General features: G+C 35.5%; 1 protein-coding gene across 1 annotated transcript in view; it reads left to right on the plus strand.

Moving 5' to 3' along the window:
• Positions 1–15,037, plus strand: part of DOCK3 (dedicator of cytokinesis 3) — a 455,873-nt gene that overhangs the window by 113,699 nt on the left and 327,137 nt on the right. The window lies entirely within an intron of this gene.

Consider the following 15,037-nt stretch of genomic DNA (forward strand, 5'->3'; position numbering starts at 1 on the left):
TCTCTAGGGACCATGGGGCACAAGGACTGAGTGAGTTCAGTGGTTTTGTTTTGACTTGATTTTTTCTCTTGCCTTTCATAAATCCTGCTTAGCCTCTAGAGAAGTCTGTAACTTGGAATGTCAGTAGGTGGAAATAGCAAACAACACCAGACTGCTTTAGGGAAAACCTCTTCGTTCTAGCCAAAGGATGATTTAGGACAGAAACCTTTTAACCTTGCCTTTTCTGTTCTCTGGGGGAACACTATAATAAAATCTGTATTCGCTCCTATTCCAATGGTCATTTCAGCAGTGGAATCTGTGTCCAGAAATCTGTTTTAAACATTTACCCTTTCTCAGCACCTGCTGTAAAAAGGAGATGCCTCTCTCCAGTAGAGCCTAGGGGCTGAACTCTAGTTCTACCCTCCCACACTATAGTAATGAGGTGGTACTCTTTCCCCATGGATCTTGTAAGCAGGACTCACTTCCACCCACCAGCAAGTCAGAAGGAGGAAATTTTCCCTGGAAGAGGTTGTGAGTCGGACTTTGGCTTTAACTCTTGCTCTGAAAAAGGAGGAGGTAACCTTCTGTGGAAGAACATATGGCTGAAATAATTGAATTCTGCTTGTTGTACTAATGACCTGTGCTCTCCCCAGCTGAGCTGTGGGCAGAACCCTTGTCATCCAACCCTTTCTCACCTCTTGCATTTATTTGGCAGAATCCCTTTCTAGTGGACCCTGTAGGACATCACCCTATCTTTACTTATCCTGCTAAAATGAAGTAATGCTCCTGCCCACCCAAGCCCATGCTGAGACAGTGTAGTGGAATTCTGTCATCTAGGTAACACACAAATGAGGAAAACTAGAAAAAACTGCAGAGACCTTAAAAACTAAATTAAAATTTGAACCACAGCTCATAAAAGTGAGCCTGGGATTGCATTCTGAATCTAAACAGTTGACCACCTGCTAAAATAGATTGTTTAAATCAAAATCAGAGTGTCATAGTAAAATAATTAAAATGTTCAGGACACTGCACCAAATTAGTAGTTGTACAAAATATCAAGAATATTTCATCTCCAGTTAGAAAAGACCACTGATGGTTAACCAGCACTGAGATGACACAGGTATTGAAATGATCAACAGTGATTTTCAGCAGCTTTTCTAAAAATGCTTTGTCAGAAACTACAAAAAACTCTTGAAACCAGTGAAAGCAGAATACTACAGCAAAGGAATAAAAAATATAAAAACTCAGGTAAAAAATTTTAGGACTGAAAAATGCAATAATGAAAAATGTAAGAAAATATTATATAGGCTTGACAGAATAGAAACAACAGAATAATGAGTTAGTCAATTTGAAGATAGATCAGTAGAAATAACTAATATGAATAATGTTGAGAAGACAAATTGAAAAGGTGAAACTAGCTTCAGATATTAAGTCTCAGGGGAAATACATATGCCGTAACATAATATCTAGTATTGTATTCCAGAGTACTAGACAGAGAGAGTAGACTGTGCAGCTCAAAAGTATTTGACTGCCTCTCTGTAGCTGCCTTTCAAATAAATAAATAAATCTTAAAAAGGAGTATTTGAAGAAATAATGGTTGAAAACTCAATTTGACAAAAGATACAAATCCTACAGATTTAAGATGCTGAATGAACTCCAAGCAGAATATACCAAAAGAAATCCATACCCAGACACATCAAAGTCAAATTTCTGAAAATGAAAGCCAAAGAAATCTTGAAAGCAACTAGAATGCATTGACACATTACCTGTGAAGAAACAGCAGTTGTATTGAGAATAGGGTTTTCATCAGAAACTGCAAGACAAAATCCCATCACAGTTTTCAACTGAGGGGAAAAAAAAAACCCAGATAGAACTCTAGAGTTATGTACCCAGCAAAAAATGCTTCTAGGATGAAAGAGAAACTAGCACTTACCAGGTAAAATGAAAGCTATGAAAATTTATCACAAGAAGATTGATTCTAAAAGAATGCTTTATGCAAAATCCATCAGCAAGAAAGAATGTGGTAATAATAGGACACCTGAAATATTAGAAGTGAAGAAAGCAATGAAAAGAGTAGATAAACTTTTCTCTTCCTCAGTTTTAAAAATTGTGTTTGATGTTACAAAGCAAATTTTTTAATACCCATGTCATTCTATATATATGTAGAGTTAATATTTAAGGAAGAAGTGTCATAAAGTAAGGACAGAAAGGAACATAAATTTTTTAGGGTGTCTACATTTAATACTGCAAGATTTCAAATACTGATAATAGCAGATTGTAATATGCTATATGCATATTGTGATATCAAAAGAATAAAATATATAAAATAAATAATAAAATATATAAAATAATAGAAAGTATCATAAATTAATCCTAAAATAATACTAAAAATTTCAGATAACATATAGAAAAATAAGAGTATCAAAGATAAAGTAGAGGAATAAACAAAGTATATGCTAATATGTCAGACTTAAATCCCAACAATTGAATAATTACAAGGTTAGAGATTAGCAGAGTAGATGGGTACAAAGACCAGAGTTTGTGTTCTTTCTATGAAATTCATTTTATAAAAGATGAGACAGAGAGACTAGAGGTTAAAGTTAGAAAAACATATAAGAAAAACTTGACATCTAGACAGAATTTGACTACTAGACAAAAGTCATCAAGAACTGAACAGTGCTACCAACCACAGGAACTAATTGAAATTTTTATAGTATTTCAATCACATAAAGTCAGAATCTAAATTCTTTTCAGACATTTTAAAGTTTACTAAGGTAGTTAATATGTTGAGTCACAGAAGAAATCTTAACAAAGTTTTTAATAATTGAAGTTGTACAAAAAGAACCTTCTGACCATATAAAAAATAAATGAAAAACAAAAAGTATGAAAATTCCCAAATACTTAGACATTAAATGACCCTACTCTACTAAATCATCTGTAAGTCAAAAAGGAAGTCTCAAGAGAAATAAATATGTTGAACTGAATGTAAATGAAAATACAACATGAAAATCTGTGGGATGCCACCAAAACAGTCCTGTGAATAGAATTTATAGCATGAAATTTTTGTGATAGAAAAAAATACACAAGGTCCAAAGTGAATAATTTCTACTTCTAATCTACCTTAAGGAGCTTTGAAAAAGCATAAAACACTACAGTCAACCCAAAGTAAGCAGAATGAAAGACAAAAAATTAAGATCATAAATTGATGAAAATAGGAATGGAAAAACAGAGAAAAATCAAAACAAAATATGACTTTTTTATAAAAAATAAAGAATACAAATTTCATGTATTTCATATATACAGATTCAGGAACATAGTAATACTGCCCACCTCAACCTTCCTCCTGCCCATACTCCCACTCTCTTCCTCCTTTCTCTCCTATTCCCACTGTTGATATTTACAAAGATCTATTTTCAGTTTACTTTATACTCATAACGTTAATCCTACACTAAGAGTTCAACAGATTTTATGAAGAAAAAACACTGTTCCTCAGCAGTAGAGATAGGGGTGTAAACAATCATCGAATCTCAAAATGTCATTTCACTCTTAGACATTAGCTTTTAGGTATTCCATTAGTTACCACAGATCAGAGGAAACAAGTGATATCTGTCTTTTTGGGATTGGCTTATTTCTCTAAGTATAATGGTTTTCAGTTGCATCTATTTTGTGGCAAAAAGACAATTTCATTTTTTTTTTCCACTGAGAAGGACCGATAAATTAATAAGCATCAAGAAAGACTGACCAAAAATAAGGAAAAATTAGAGTTACTAATATATCAGAATTAAAGAGATATCAATATAGAATGTCACAGACACTAAAAAGCAACACTGTAATGTACTTTCCATGCATAAATGACAATTAAAAGAACAAATCAAATTACTGAAAAACTCAAGTTGCCAAAACAGTCATCACAAAGAAATCTGAATATCACGCAACTCTCAAAGTATGTGAATTTATAATTAAAATCCTTCCAAAAAGAAATGTCTAGGGGCCAGCACCTTGGCACAGTAGGTTAATCTTCCGCCTGCAGTGCCAGCATCCCATATGGGCGCTGGTTTTAGTCTTGGCTGCTCGTCTTCCAATCCAGCTCTCTGCTGCATGGGAAAGCAGTATAAGGTGGCCCAAGTGCTTGGGCCCCTGCAGCTGTGTGGGAGACCAGGAAGAAGCTCCTGGCTTTGGATTGGCGCAGCTCCTGCTGTTGCAGCCTTTTGGGAAGTGAACCAATGGAAGGAAGACCTTTCTCTCTGTCTCTCCCTCTGTCTGTAACTCTACCTCTCAAATAAATAAAATCTTAAAAAAAAAAAAAAAGTCTAGGCCCAGATGCCCAGATTCACAGGTGAATTCTATCAAAGTTCTAAGAAAGAAATAGCACCAACTTTATTCAATTTTCCAGAAAATTCAAGAGAGACACTTGCCAGTTCATCTTATGAATTCACTATTCTGATACCAAAACTAGATAATCAGTACAACAAAAATGAAACAAGAGAGAGGTATCTTTTTTTTTTTAAAATTTATTTGACAGGTAGAGTTATAGACAGTGAGAGAGAGAGAGACAGAGAGAAAGGTCTTCCCTCTGTTGGTTCACTCCCCAAATGGCCACCACGGCCGGCGCTGCACTGATTTGAAGCCAGGAACCAGGTGCTTCCTCCTGGTCTCCCATGTGGGTGCAGGAGCCCAAGCACTTGAGCCATCCTCCACTGCCTTCCTGGGCCACAGCAGAGAGCTGGACTGGAAGAGGAGCAACTGGGACTAGAACCCAGCGCCCATATGGGATGCTGGTGCCGCAGACTGAGGGTTAACCAAGTGAGCCACAGCACTGGCCTGGAGAGAGGTATCTTTTATGAATATTTACAGAATTTCTCAACAAAACATTAGAACATTGAATTTGACCAATATATAAAAGAATAATACACAATAGTAAATTGGGATACATTCTGATATTCAAGATTGAGTCAATATTTGAAAACCAATCAGTGCAGCCATCATAACATTCCAAAGAAAAACCGTCCGATTTTATCAGTTGATGCAGAAAAGCATTTGTGAAAATTCAGTCCCCATACTTGCTAAAAACTTAGTGAATTGAGACTAGAAAGAAAGCTTCCTTAGCTTAATAAAAGTATTTATAGACGTCTACAGCAAATGTCATACTTCATTGTGAAAGACAACTTTCCTATTCAGCATAGCACTGAAAGACTTCAGCAATGCAGCGAGACAAGAAAATGAGATACACATATTATAATAAATGAAGAAACAAATTTTCTGTTCATAGATAATATGCTTGGCTATATAGGAAACCCCAAGCTATCTATAAACAAAAATAAAATAACATAGTGTTAACAAAATGCAACAAAACATTCTAGAAACGAATTAGTTTGTGTTTGTAGGATGTCTCCTCCAAGCACATATAGCCATGTATTAATGATTGTTTACAGCACTTGTTTCTTCTGTTAAGGAACAGTGTTGTTGTTGTTTTTATTTTTTTCATATTATTTGTTTAACTCTTTTACTTAGTGTAGGGTTAACTTTATGATCATTAAATAAACTGAAAGTGGATCTTTGTAAAAATTAAGAATGGGAATGGGAGAGGGAGGAGGTAGAAGGGTAGACACGTAGGTGGGAGGGAGGGTAGGATGCTAAGTAGCACTATGTTCCTAAATCTGTATATATAAAATACATGAAATTTATAAAACTTAAATAAAATTGTAAAAAAATGAACAATAGGAAACCAAAATTTAAAACACAGTATCATTTACAGTTGCTTAAAAAAGCAAAACACTTATGTATAAATCCAACAAAAGAAATACTAGATCTGTAAATGAAAATTACAGAATGATGGGGCTGGCGCATGGCTCACTTGGTTAATCCTCCGCTTGCAGTGCTGGCATCCCATGTGGGCGCCGGGTTCTAGTCCCGGTTGCTCCTCTTCCAGTCCAGCTCTCTGCTGTGGCCCGGGAGGGCAGTAGAGGATGGCCCAAGTGCTTGGGCCCCTGCACCTGCATGGGAGACCAGAAGGAAGCACCTGGTTCCTGGCTCCAGATTGGCATAGTTCCACCGCAGTGGTCATTTGGGGGGTGAGCCAACAGAAGGAGGACCTTTCTCGCTGTCTCTCCCTCTCAAAGTCCAACTCTATCTGTCAAAAAAATAAATAAATGAAAAGAATTACAGAATGCTGTTAATGGAAGCAGGTTTTTAAAAAATATTATTAGTATAAAGAGAACAGATTTCATATGTTTTAGAGGTATAGTTCTTTTTTTTTTCATTTATTAAACTTTTATTTAATGAATACAAATTTCCAAAGTACAGCTTATGGGTTACAATGGCTTCCCCCCTCCCAAAACTTCCCTCCCACCCACAACCCTCCCCTTTCCCGCTCCCTCTCCCCTTCCATTCACATCAAGATTCATTTTCAATTCTCTTTATATATAGAAGATCAGTTTAGTATATATTAGGTAAAGATTTCAACAGTTTGCCCCATATAGCAACACAAAATGAAAAAAATACTGTTGGAGTACTAGTTATAGCATTAAATAACAGTGTACAGCACATTAAAGACAGAGATCCTACATAATATTTTTTTTTTAAAAATTACTTAATTTTCTATGCCATTTCCCATTTAACACCAGGTTTTTTTTTTTCATTTCCAATTATCTTTATATACAGAAGATCGATTCAGTATATAATTAGTAAAGATCTCTTCAGTTTGTACCCACACAGAAACACAAAGTGTAAAAATACTGTTTCAGTACTAGTTGTAGCATCACTGCACATTAGACAACACATTAAGGACAGATCCCACATGGGATGTAAGTACACAGTGACTCCTGTTGCTGACTTAACAATTTGACACTCCTGTTCATGGCGTCAGTAATCTCCCTAGGCTCTAGTCATGAGTTGCCAGGGCTATGGAAGTCTTTAGAGTTCGCTGACTTTGGTCTTATTCCGATAGGGTCATAGTCAAAGTGGAAGTTCTCTCCTCCCTTCAGAGAAAGGTACCTCCTACTTTGATGGCCCCGTTCCTTCCACTGGGATCTCACTCACAGAGATCTTTCATTTAGGTCTTCTTTTTTTTCTTTTCCATGGTATCTTGGCTTTCCATGCCTACATTACTCTCATGGGCTCATCAGCCAGATCTGAATGCCTTAAGGGCTGATTCTGAGGCCAGAGTGCTGTTTAGGACATCTGCCATTCTATGAGTCTGTTGTGTATCCCGCTTCCCATGTTGGATCGTTCTCTCCCTTTTTGATTCTATCAGTTAGTATTAGCAGACAGTTGTTTGTGTGATCCCTTTGACTCTTAGACCTTCAGAGCCATCAATTGTGAACTGAAATTGATCACTTGGACTAGTGAGATGGCATTGGTACATGCCACCTTGATGGGATTGTATTGGAATCCCCTGGCACATTTCTAACTCCACCATTTGGGGCAAGTCCGATTGAGCATGTCCCAAATTGTACATCTCCTCCCTCTCTTTTTCCACTCTTAAATTTAACAGGGATCCCTTTTCAGTTAAAATTTAAACACCTAAGAATAAATGTGTGTTAATTACAGAGTTCAACCACTAGTACTAGAACAACAACAACAACAACAACAACAACAAATACTAAAAAGGATAAAGTATTACATTGTACATCTAGAGTCAGGACAAGAGCTGATCAGGTGATTGTTTCTTATAGTGTCCATTTCACTTCAACAGGTTGCCCCTTTGGTGCTCAGTTGTCACCGATCAGGGAAAACAAATGATATTTGTCTCTTTGGGACTGGCTTAATTCACTCAGCATGATGTTTTCCAGATTCCTCCATTTTGTTGCAAATGACCGGGTTTCATTGTTTTTTACTGCTGTATAGTATTCTATGGAGTACATGTCCCATAATTTCTTTATCCAGTCTACTGTTGATGGGCATTTGGGTTGGTTCCAGGCCTTAGCTATTGTGAATTGAGCTGCAATAAACATTAATGTGCAGGCCGCTTTTTTATTTGCCAAATTAATTTCCTTTGGGTAAATTCCAAGGAGTGGGATGGCTGGGTTGTATGGTAGGGTTATGTTCAGGTTTCTGAGGAATCTCCAGACTGACTTCCATAGTGGGTTAACCAGTTTGCATTCCCACCAACAGTGGGTTAGTGTCCCCTTTTCCCCACATCCTCTCCAGCATCTATTGTTGGTAGATTTCTGAATGTGAGCCATTCTCACCGGGGTGAGGTGAAACCTCATTGTGGTTTTGATTTGCATTTCTCTGATTGCTAGTGATCTTGAACATTTTTTCATGTGTCTGTTGGCCATTTGGATTTTCTCTTTTGAAAAATGTCTGTTGAGGTCCTTGGCCCATCTTAGAGGTATAGTTCTAAGAATATAACCATATTTCCTGTTTCCTTCTCTCCCTTCCCTCAATCTTTTTCCTTCTTTCCTTTTCTTTAATTTTTATAAAGGCACAATTTTAATCTACTCTATAATCACAGGCTTAATCCACCACTAACCATAATAGTCAACAAGTAAAAAGTAGGAAATAGACATGTTCATGGATTAGAAGAACATATATTAAAAATACCAGTTCTACCCATACTAATCTATATATTTAATATTATTTCTACAGCAGTCCTAGCAAAAATGTGTATAGTAATGCAAAGAACTAGGAAGCCTAAAAGTTTTGAAAAAGAAGAATAAAATTGGAGGAATCAATTTAAGCCTTTCTTCAGTTATAATAATCAAGACAGGATGATATTGGCAGAGGAGTAGATACTTAGACTAAGGGAACAGAATAGAGTTCATATATAGATCCATGCAATATGGGCAACTGACTTTTGACAAAAATACAAAAGCAATTATGGAGAGGAAAGATGGTCTTTTCAACAAATGATGTTGGAACAGTTGGGCATTCATGGGCAAAGAAAAAAATAAAAAGGAAGCTTCCTTAACATTATTCCTTCTACAAAAAATTAACTGGAAATGAATCATAGATCCAGATATAAAACAAAAATAAAACTTTTATAAGAAAATTTAAGAGAAACTATTCATGACTTATGGTTAGCTAAAGAGTTCTTAAACATGATACTGAAGCAGTGATTCATAAAACATTGTTAACATTGAATTTGCTTGGATAGATGTAGCTTTTAAACTGATAATTGTGGAATCACATAGCTGATTACTATTTAATCAGTATTCTAAGAGATGACCAAATTTTATATATGAATATTAAAGGAGAAACAGCTTTTGGAATAATTTTAAGTATGTTTGGAACAACTTAGATATGGTAATCTACATTTTTTGAAATGTAAATTTTATGAAATTGAGATACAGATGAAATGTATGATGAAAATTAGCATCTGAATTTTTTTGAGGTGGGAGAGTGAAGGAGAGACCAGGGAGAGAGAGAAAAAAAGAGAGAATGAGAACCCACTCCTGCTTGTTAGTATATTCCCCAAATGCCTACAGCAACAAGGGCTATGCTGGATAGAAGCCTGGAACCAGAACTTAGCCCAGGCCTCCCACATTGGTGGCAGGATCCCAGTTACTTGAACCATCCCCACTGCCTCCCAAGATGTAGATTAACACAAGTTGGGGTTAGGAGTCAGAGCCAGGGACCTAACCCAAGTACTTGATATGGGATGCAGGAGTATTAATCAGTGGCTTAACTTCTAGGGTAAATGCCTGCCCTGAAATTCAACACTTAAAAGTTGTGGTGTAGGTATAAAATACATGCTGGCATTCCAAAGGCAGTATGAATAAATGAATGGAAAATATCTCATTAATATATGTTTTATATTGTTTATATGTTAAAATAATATGTTGTGTGAATGAATTTACATAAAATGTATTAAAATTTAATAAGTGATATGTGTGCAGACCATAAAAACATTTTTTAAAGTTAAATTTTAATTAATTTTTAACATTTAACATGATTTGTAGATACAAGTCTAAGAGCGTAATTATATTTCCCTCCTACCTCCCTTCTTCCTTCTACCTTTCTTTTTTCAGTTTTTTGAGATAATATTTTAATATTATAATATATAATATACCATATAATATTTTAAGTATATTTAATATAGATTATATATTTTAAATGTATTATTTATTATATATTTTAAATTTACATTACAGTAAAAAGGCTTAAGCCTTCACCCAATAAGAAGTTTGACAAGTAAAAGGCAAAAAGACCCTAGTTTAGTGGGAATATAGATAACAACTGTAAACAGTAGCTGAATATATAATTTCTAAAAGTAAGAACAAATAAAATCCCCAGAGAAAAGTATTTAACAACTCTTTAAAAAGTCAACATTATAGCTACAACTACTACTCAGTGTTTTTCACTTTGTGTTTCTATGTGGGTGCAAACTGTTGAAATCTTTACTTAATACATACTAAACTGATATTCTGTATATAAAGAGAATTGAAAATGAATCTTGATGTGAATGGAAAGGAAGAGAGAGTGGGAAAGGGGAGGGTTGTGGGTGGGAGGGAAGTTTTGGGAGGGGGGAAGCCATTGTAACCCATAAGCTATACTTTGGAAATTTATATTCATTAAATAAAAGTTAAAAAAAAAAGTCAACATTATAGGCAAAACCATAGGGATTGTAGAAAGATCAGAGGTTCTCAGGGGTTGCAGATAAATTTTAAAGCATTAAAAGTACTATCATGTTGGAATCATGTGATTTTTCATTTTTACAAACCAATGGGATATCCCACACTAAACTTGAACCCTAATATAAACTGTGGACTTTAGATGATGATTATATGTCAGTGTAGGTTTATTAGTTGTGACAAATGTACCACTCTGGTGAGGCTATGTATGTATGAGAGTAGAGGGTATGTGGGAAATGTTTGTATTTTCATCTAAATTTTGCTATAAAACTAAGGTTTCTCTAAAAAATTCAAGTCTTAAAAATAATTAATGATACTCATTTGTTTATCTGGAGTGGTTTATGAAGTAACCCTAAATATAGGTTAAGGGAAGATACAAATTTTCTAATATTTAGATTTTAAATATAAATGTTAGTACTGTATATGTAGAAGTTGAGTCCAATTATTAATATTTAATAACTTCATAAGTTGATGTGATTCTTAAATCATAATGATTTAAAATAAGAACTGTACCAATTTGGAGAGTAGTACTAAATTTCTTAATTTTTCTTTACTTTCCTGTTAAAACAAGTCAGCAGAAACTCTATTACTGATAAGAGAGAGTGATATTTTTCATATGTGTCAACTCTAGAATAATTGATATGGAATTTATTAATTTCATATTGATAAAAATGCAGTCATACATCACTTAGCAAGGTAAATATGTTCTGAGAAATGTATTGTTAATCAGTTTCCCCATTGTGCAAATGCAAGAGTGCTTTCACAATTTAAATGGCAAATACATCACTAAGTGGTATAATATTATGGGACTGCTCTCATATTACAGTATGAAATTAATGACTGAAACTAACACATATTAGATTCTTACCTTGACCTGTTCTTCATATGTTACATACATTATTTTATCATTAAAATTTTTTTTTCATATTACGTTGGAAACTGAGCCTTAGAAGAGATGAGAAATGTGTCCAAAGTCATAAAACCAGGGACTGCCCATCCTGAACCCACTTCTGGGTTCATTAATCTGCAGGTGCTTATTAAATATGACAGGATTTCAAAAGTTCATGGAAAATAGAATTAAAAGATAAATTTATTTTGGTATAAAAGAAATCCACGCATAATTTTTTACAAAAATCATATTCCACAAACTTTTTGAAGACCTATTGTACATTGTTTTTTCTTCTGAATTAACTCCTTTGACTACATCTTTTTTTTTTTTTTTAATTAGACAGGTAGAGTTACAGACAGTGAGAGAGAGAGACAGAGAGAAAAGTCTTCCTTCCGTTGGTTTACCCCCCAAAATGGCTGCTAGGGCCGGTGCTGTGCCGACCCGAGGCCAGGAGCCAGGTGCCTCCTCCTCCTGGTCTCCCATGCGGGTGCAGGGGCCCCAGCACTTGTGCCATCCTCCACTGCCCTCCTGGGCCACAACAGAGAGCTGGACTGGAAGAGGAGTAACTGGGACTAGAACCCGGCGCCCATATGGAATGCCAGCGCTGTAGGCGGAGTATTAGCCATGTGATCCACGGTGCCGGCCCCCATGAATACATCTATCATATAAATTATTTTGGTTTTAGTAGTTGATTACTACTGTCTTCTGATAGGGAAATTGTGCTTAGATGAAACTTATATTATCTAAGAATGACTTCACCCTCAAATAAAGTAGTAGTGCCTTAAACGTATCTTTTTTTTTTTTTTTTTAAGTAAGCACAGTACGACAGCTCTGCATTCACCAGGGACTCAGGATGATTCTGTCCTCTTGCTCTACCTTCTCCTTACCATACTTCTGCCAGTACCCCAAGATGGCTTGTGCTGGATATGCAGATCTACATTCTGGACAATAGGAAGGAGGAAAGGAAAGGAAAAAATGACATGCTCTTGATCTTTTTAAGAATACTTAGACATTGTACTTTTTTGGGGCCTACTTCTTGTTGGTTGAAACCAAATCCAGAGTAACTTCTACCTAAAACAGAGACGGGAGAGTGGTTTTTACTCCAGATATCTTTCTGTATAAAGAATGCATAAAAATCAATAAGAAAACCAGTAAAGACCCCTCTAGGTAGTTATCAAAGATATAAACAAAGCATTCACAAAACATTACTTTAGGGGAGTATTCAGTCTTACATGCAGATTAAATCAGTGAGGTAAGAAATTCTTCAGTTTAACAGATATGAAAATGGAAATTATGCTGTGCCATTGAAGTCTGTTGAAAAGGCTACCTCCATTGTTTGCAGGTGATACCAAGTTTTGGTTAACACATTTGGAAAAGCCTTAAAAATTTTCATACTCTAGTAATTTGAATTCTGGAAATTAATTTTACAATGATAATTTTAGGGTCAGATATTTGGCATAGTAGTTAATATGCTGCTTGGGATGTCTGCATTCCATATAGGAGTTAAGTCTTGGCTCCGCTTCCAATTCCAGATTCCTGCTGTTGTATACCATGGGAGGCAGTAGATTATGGCTCAAATGGTTGGGTCCCTGAGACCTGGAATGAGTTATTAGGCTCTGGCTTCAGTCCCTGATGGGCCATTGCTGGCATGTGGGAAGTGAACCAGCAAATTGGAACTTTCTGGTTGTATGTGTATCTCTCTGCATGTCTAAATAAATAAATAAATAAATAATGCTAAATATGGGAATACAGTTCTCTATTTCATAAATATGTCCATTGCTTTTTATAGTAGCAAAAATAAATTTACTTCCCTAAATGTTCCATCAGTGGTCCACTTAAGAAATAGATGAGTTAGTACCTGAGCCACTTGAAAAAGTTTAAATAGTTTGTTACAAAATAAGTTAAAGATTTATGTATAAAGCATGTGTAAAGTGTTGTTTTACCTTTAGTTTGAAAACATATTTAGAAAAACTTAAAATATGCCAAAATATTAATGTAGATTACTTGATGGACAAAGGTGTTAGGTAATCTCTTTTTTCTTCTCTTTCTGTTTTTTTTTTAAATTTTCAATTGAGGGTGTAATTTTATATAAAAATAAAACATTAATGAAATGAGCACAAAGAATGATAGTGTGAAATACTACTTAAAATATTAAGTGATTAAGTAGTGTATATAAGAGTTTAAGGTAAGGAATTATACTGCCTAACTTGCTATGTTTGGCTTTTATGATATCACTAACAAGTATTTATTAAATTCTAGGGTTTTGTGGAGAAGCAAAGGTTTTTGGACCTGGCTTTGAATCTATCATCTTCTGTTATGCTAGTTATTAAATCTTAGTTTCTTGTGCTATAAGTGGATATTACCGTCTGCTTCAAGAGTTATGAGAGATGAAATAAAGCAACAAATCTCCAAAGTTGGCAATATTAACTACATATTATCCTATTTTTATATGAATTATGTCTCTCCAGATATACAGCATTGAAATTTTTACTGATATAGGTGATAATTAGAGTGATAGCAATGTTTATGTTAGTTCCCACATAAAGGGAAGAACATGCTCTATTTGACTTTCAGTGGTCAAGTATAAAAAAGAATGAAATTATGCCATTTGCGGCAAAATGGATGCAGATAGAGGACATCATGTTGAGTGAAATAAGCTGGACACAGAAAGGCAATTACTGTATAATGTCTTTCTAATCTCTAAAAAAGATTAAATTTGTATATAGAAAGTGATAGGGGCCGGTGCCACGACTCACTAGGCTAATCCTCTGATTGCGGCGCCAGCACCCCGGGTTCTAGTACCATTCGGGGAGCCAGATTCTGTCCCGGTTGCTCCTCTTCCAGTCCAGCTTTCTGCTGGGGCCCGGGAAGGCAATGAAGGATGGCCCAAGCGCTTGGGCCCCTGCATCCAGATGGGAGACCAGGAGGAAGCACCTGGCTCCTGGCTTCAGATTGGCGCAGCGTGCTGGCCGTAGTAGCCATTCGGGGGTAAACCAACGGAAGGAAGACCTTTCTCTCTGTCTCTCTCTCTCTCTCTCACTAACTCTGCCTGTCAAAATAAATAAATAAATAAAAAATAAAAAAAAGTGATAGGTCACATTGGGGTCCCTCATAAAAGCTAGGAGATAGAAAATGCCACTGGTAATTTTAAAAATTTTTTAAAAACTTTTATTTAATAAATATAAATTTCCCAAGTACAGCTTTTGGATTACAGTGGCTTTTTCCCCTCCATAACCTCCCTTCCACCCACACTAATCCCATCTCCCACTGCCTCTCCCATCCCATTCACGTTAAGATTCATTTTCTATTACCTTTATATACAGAAGATAATTTAGTATGTATTAAGTAAAGATTTCAACAGTTTGCACCCACACAGAAACACAAAATGTAAAGTACTGTTTGAGTACTAGTTATAGCATTAATTCACATAGTACAACACATTAAGGACAGAGATACTACATGGGGAGTAAGTGCACAGTGACTCCTGTTGTTGATTTAACAATTGACACTCTTGTTTATGGTGTCAGTAATCACCCTAGGCTCTTGTCATGAGTTGCCAAGGCTATGGAAGCCTTTTGAGTTCACCGACTCTGAT

Source organism: Lepus europaeus, chromosome 9 (assembly GCF_033115175.1).
Source record: "Lepus europaeus isolate LE1 chromosome 9, mLepTim1.pri, whole genome shotgun sequence".
Lineage (NCBI taxonomy): Eukaryota > Metazoa > Chordata > Mammalia > Lagomorpha > Leporidae > Lepus > Lepus europaeus.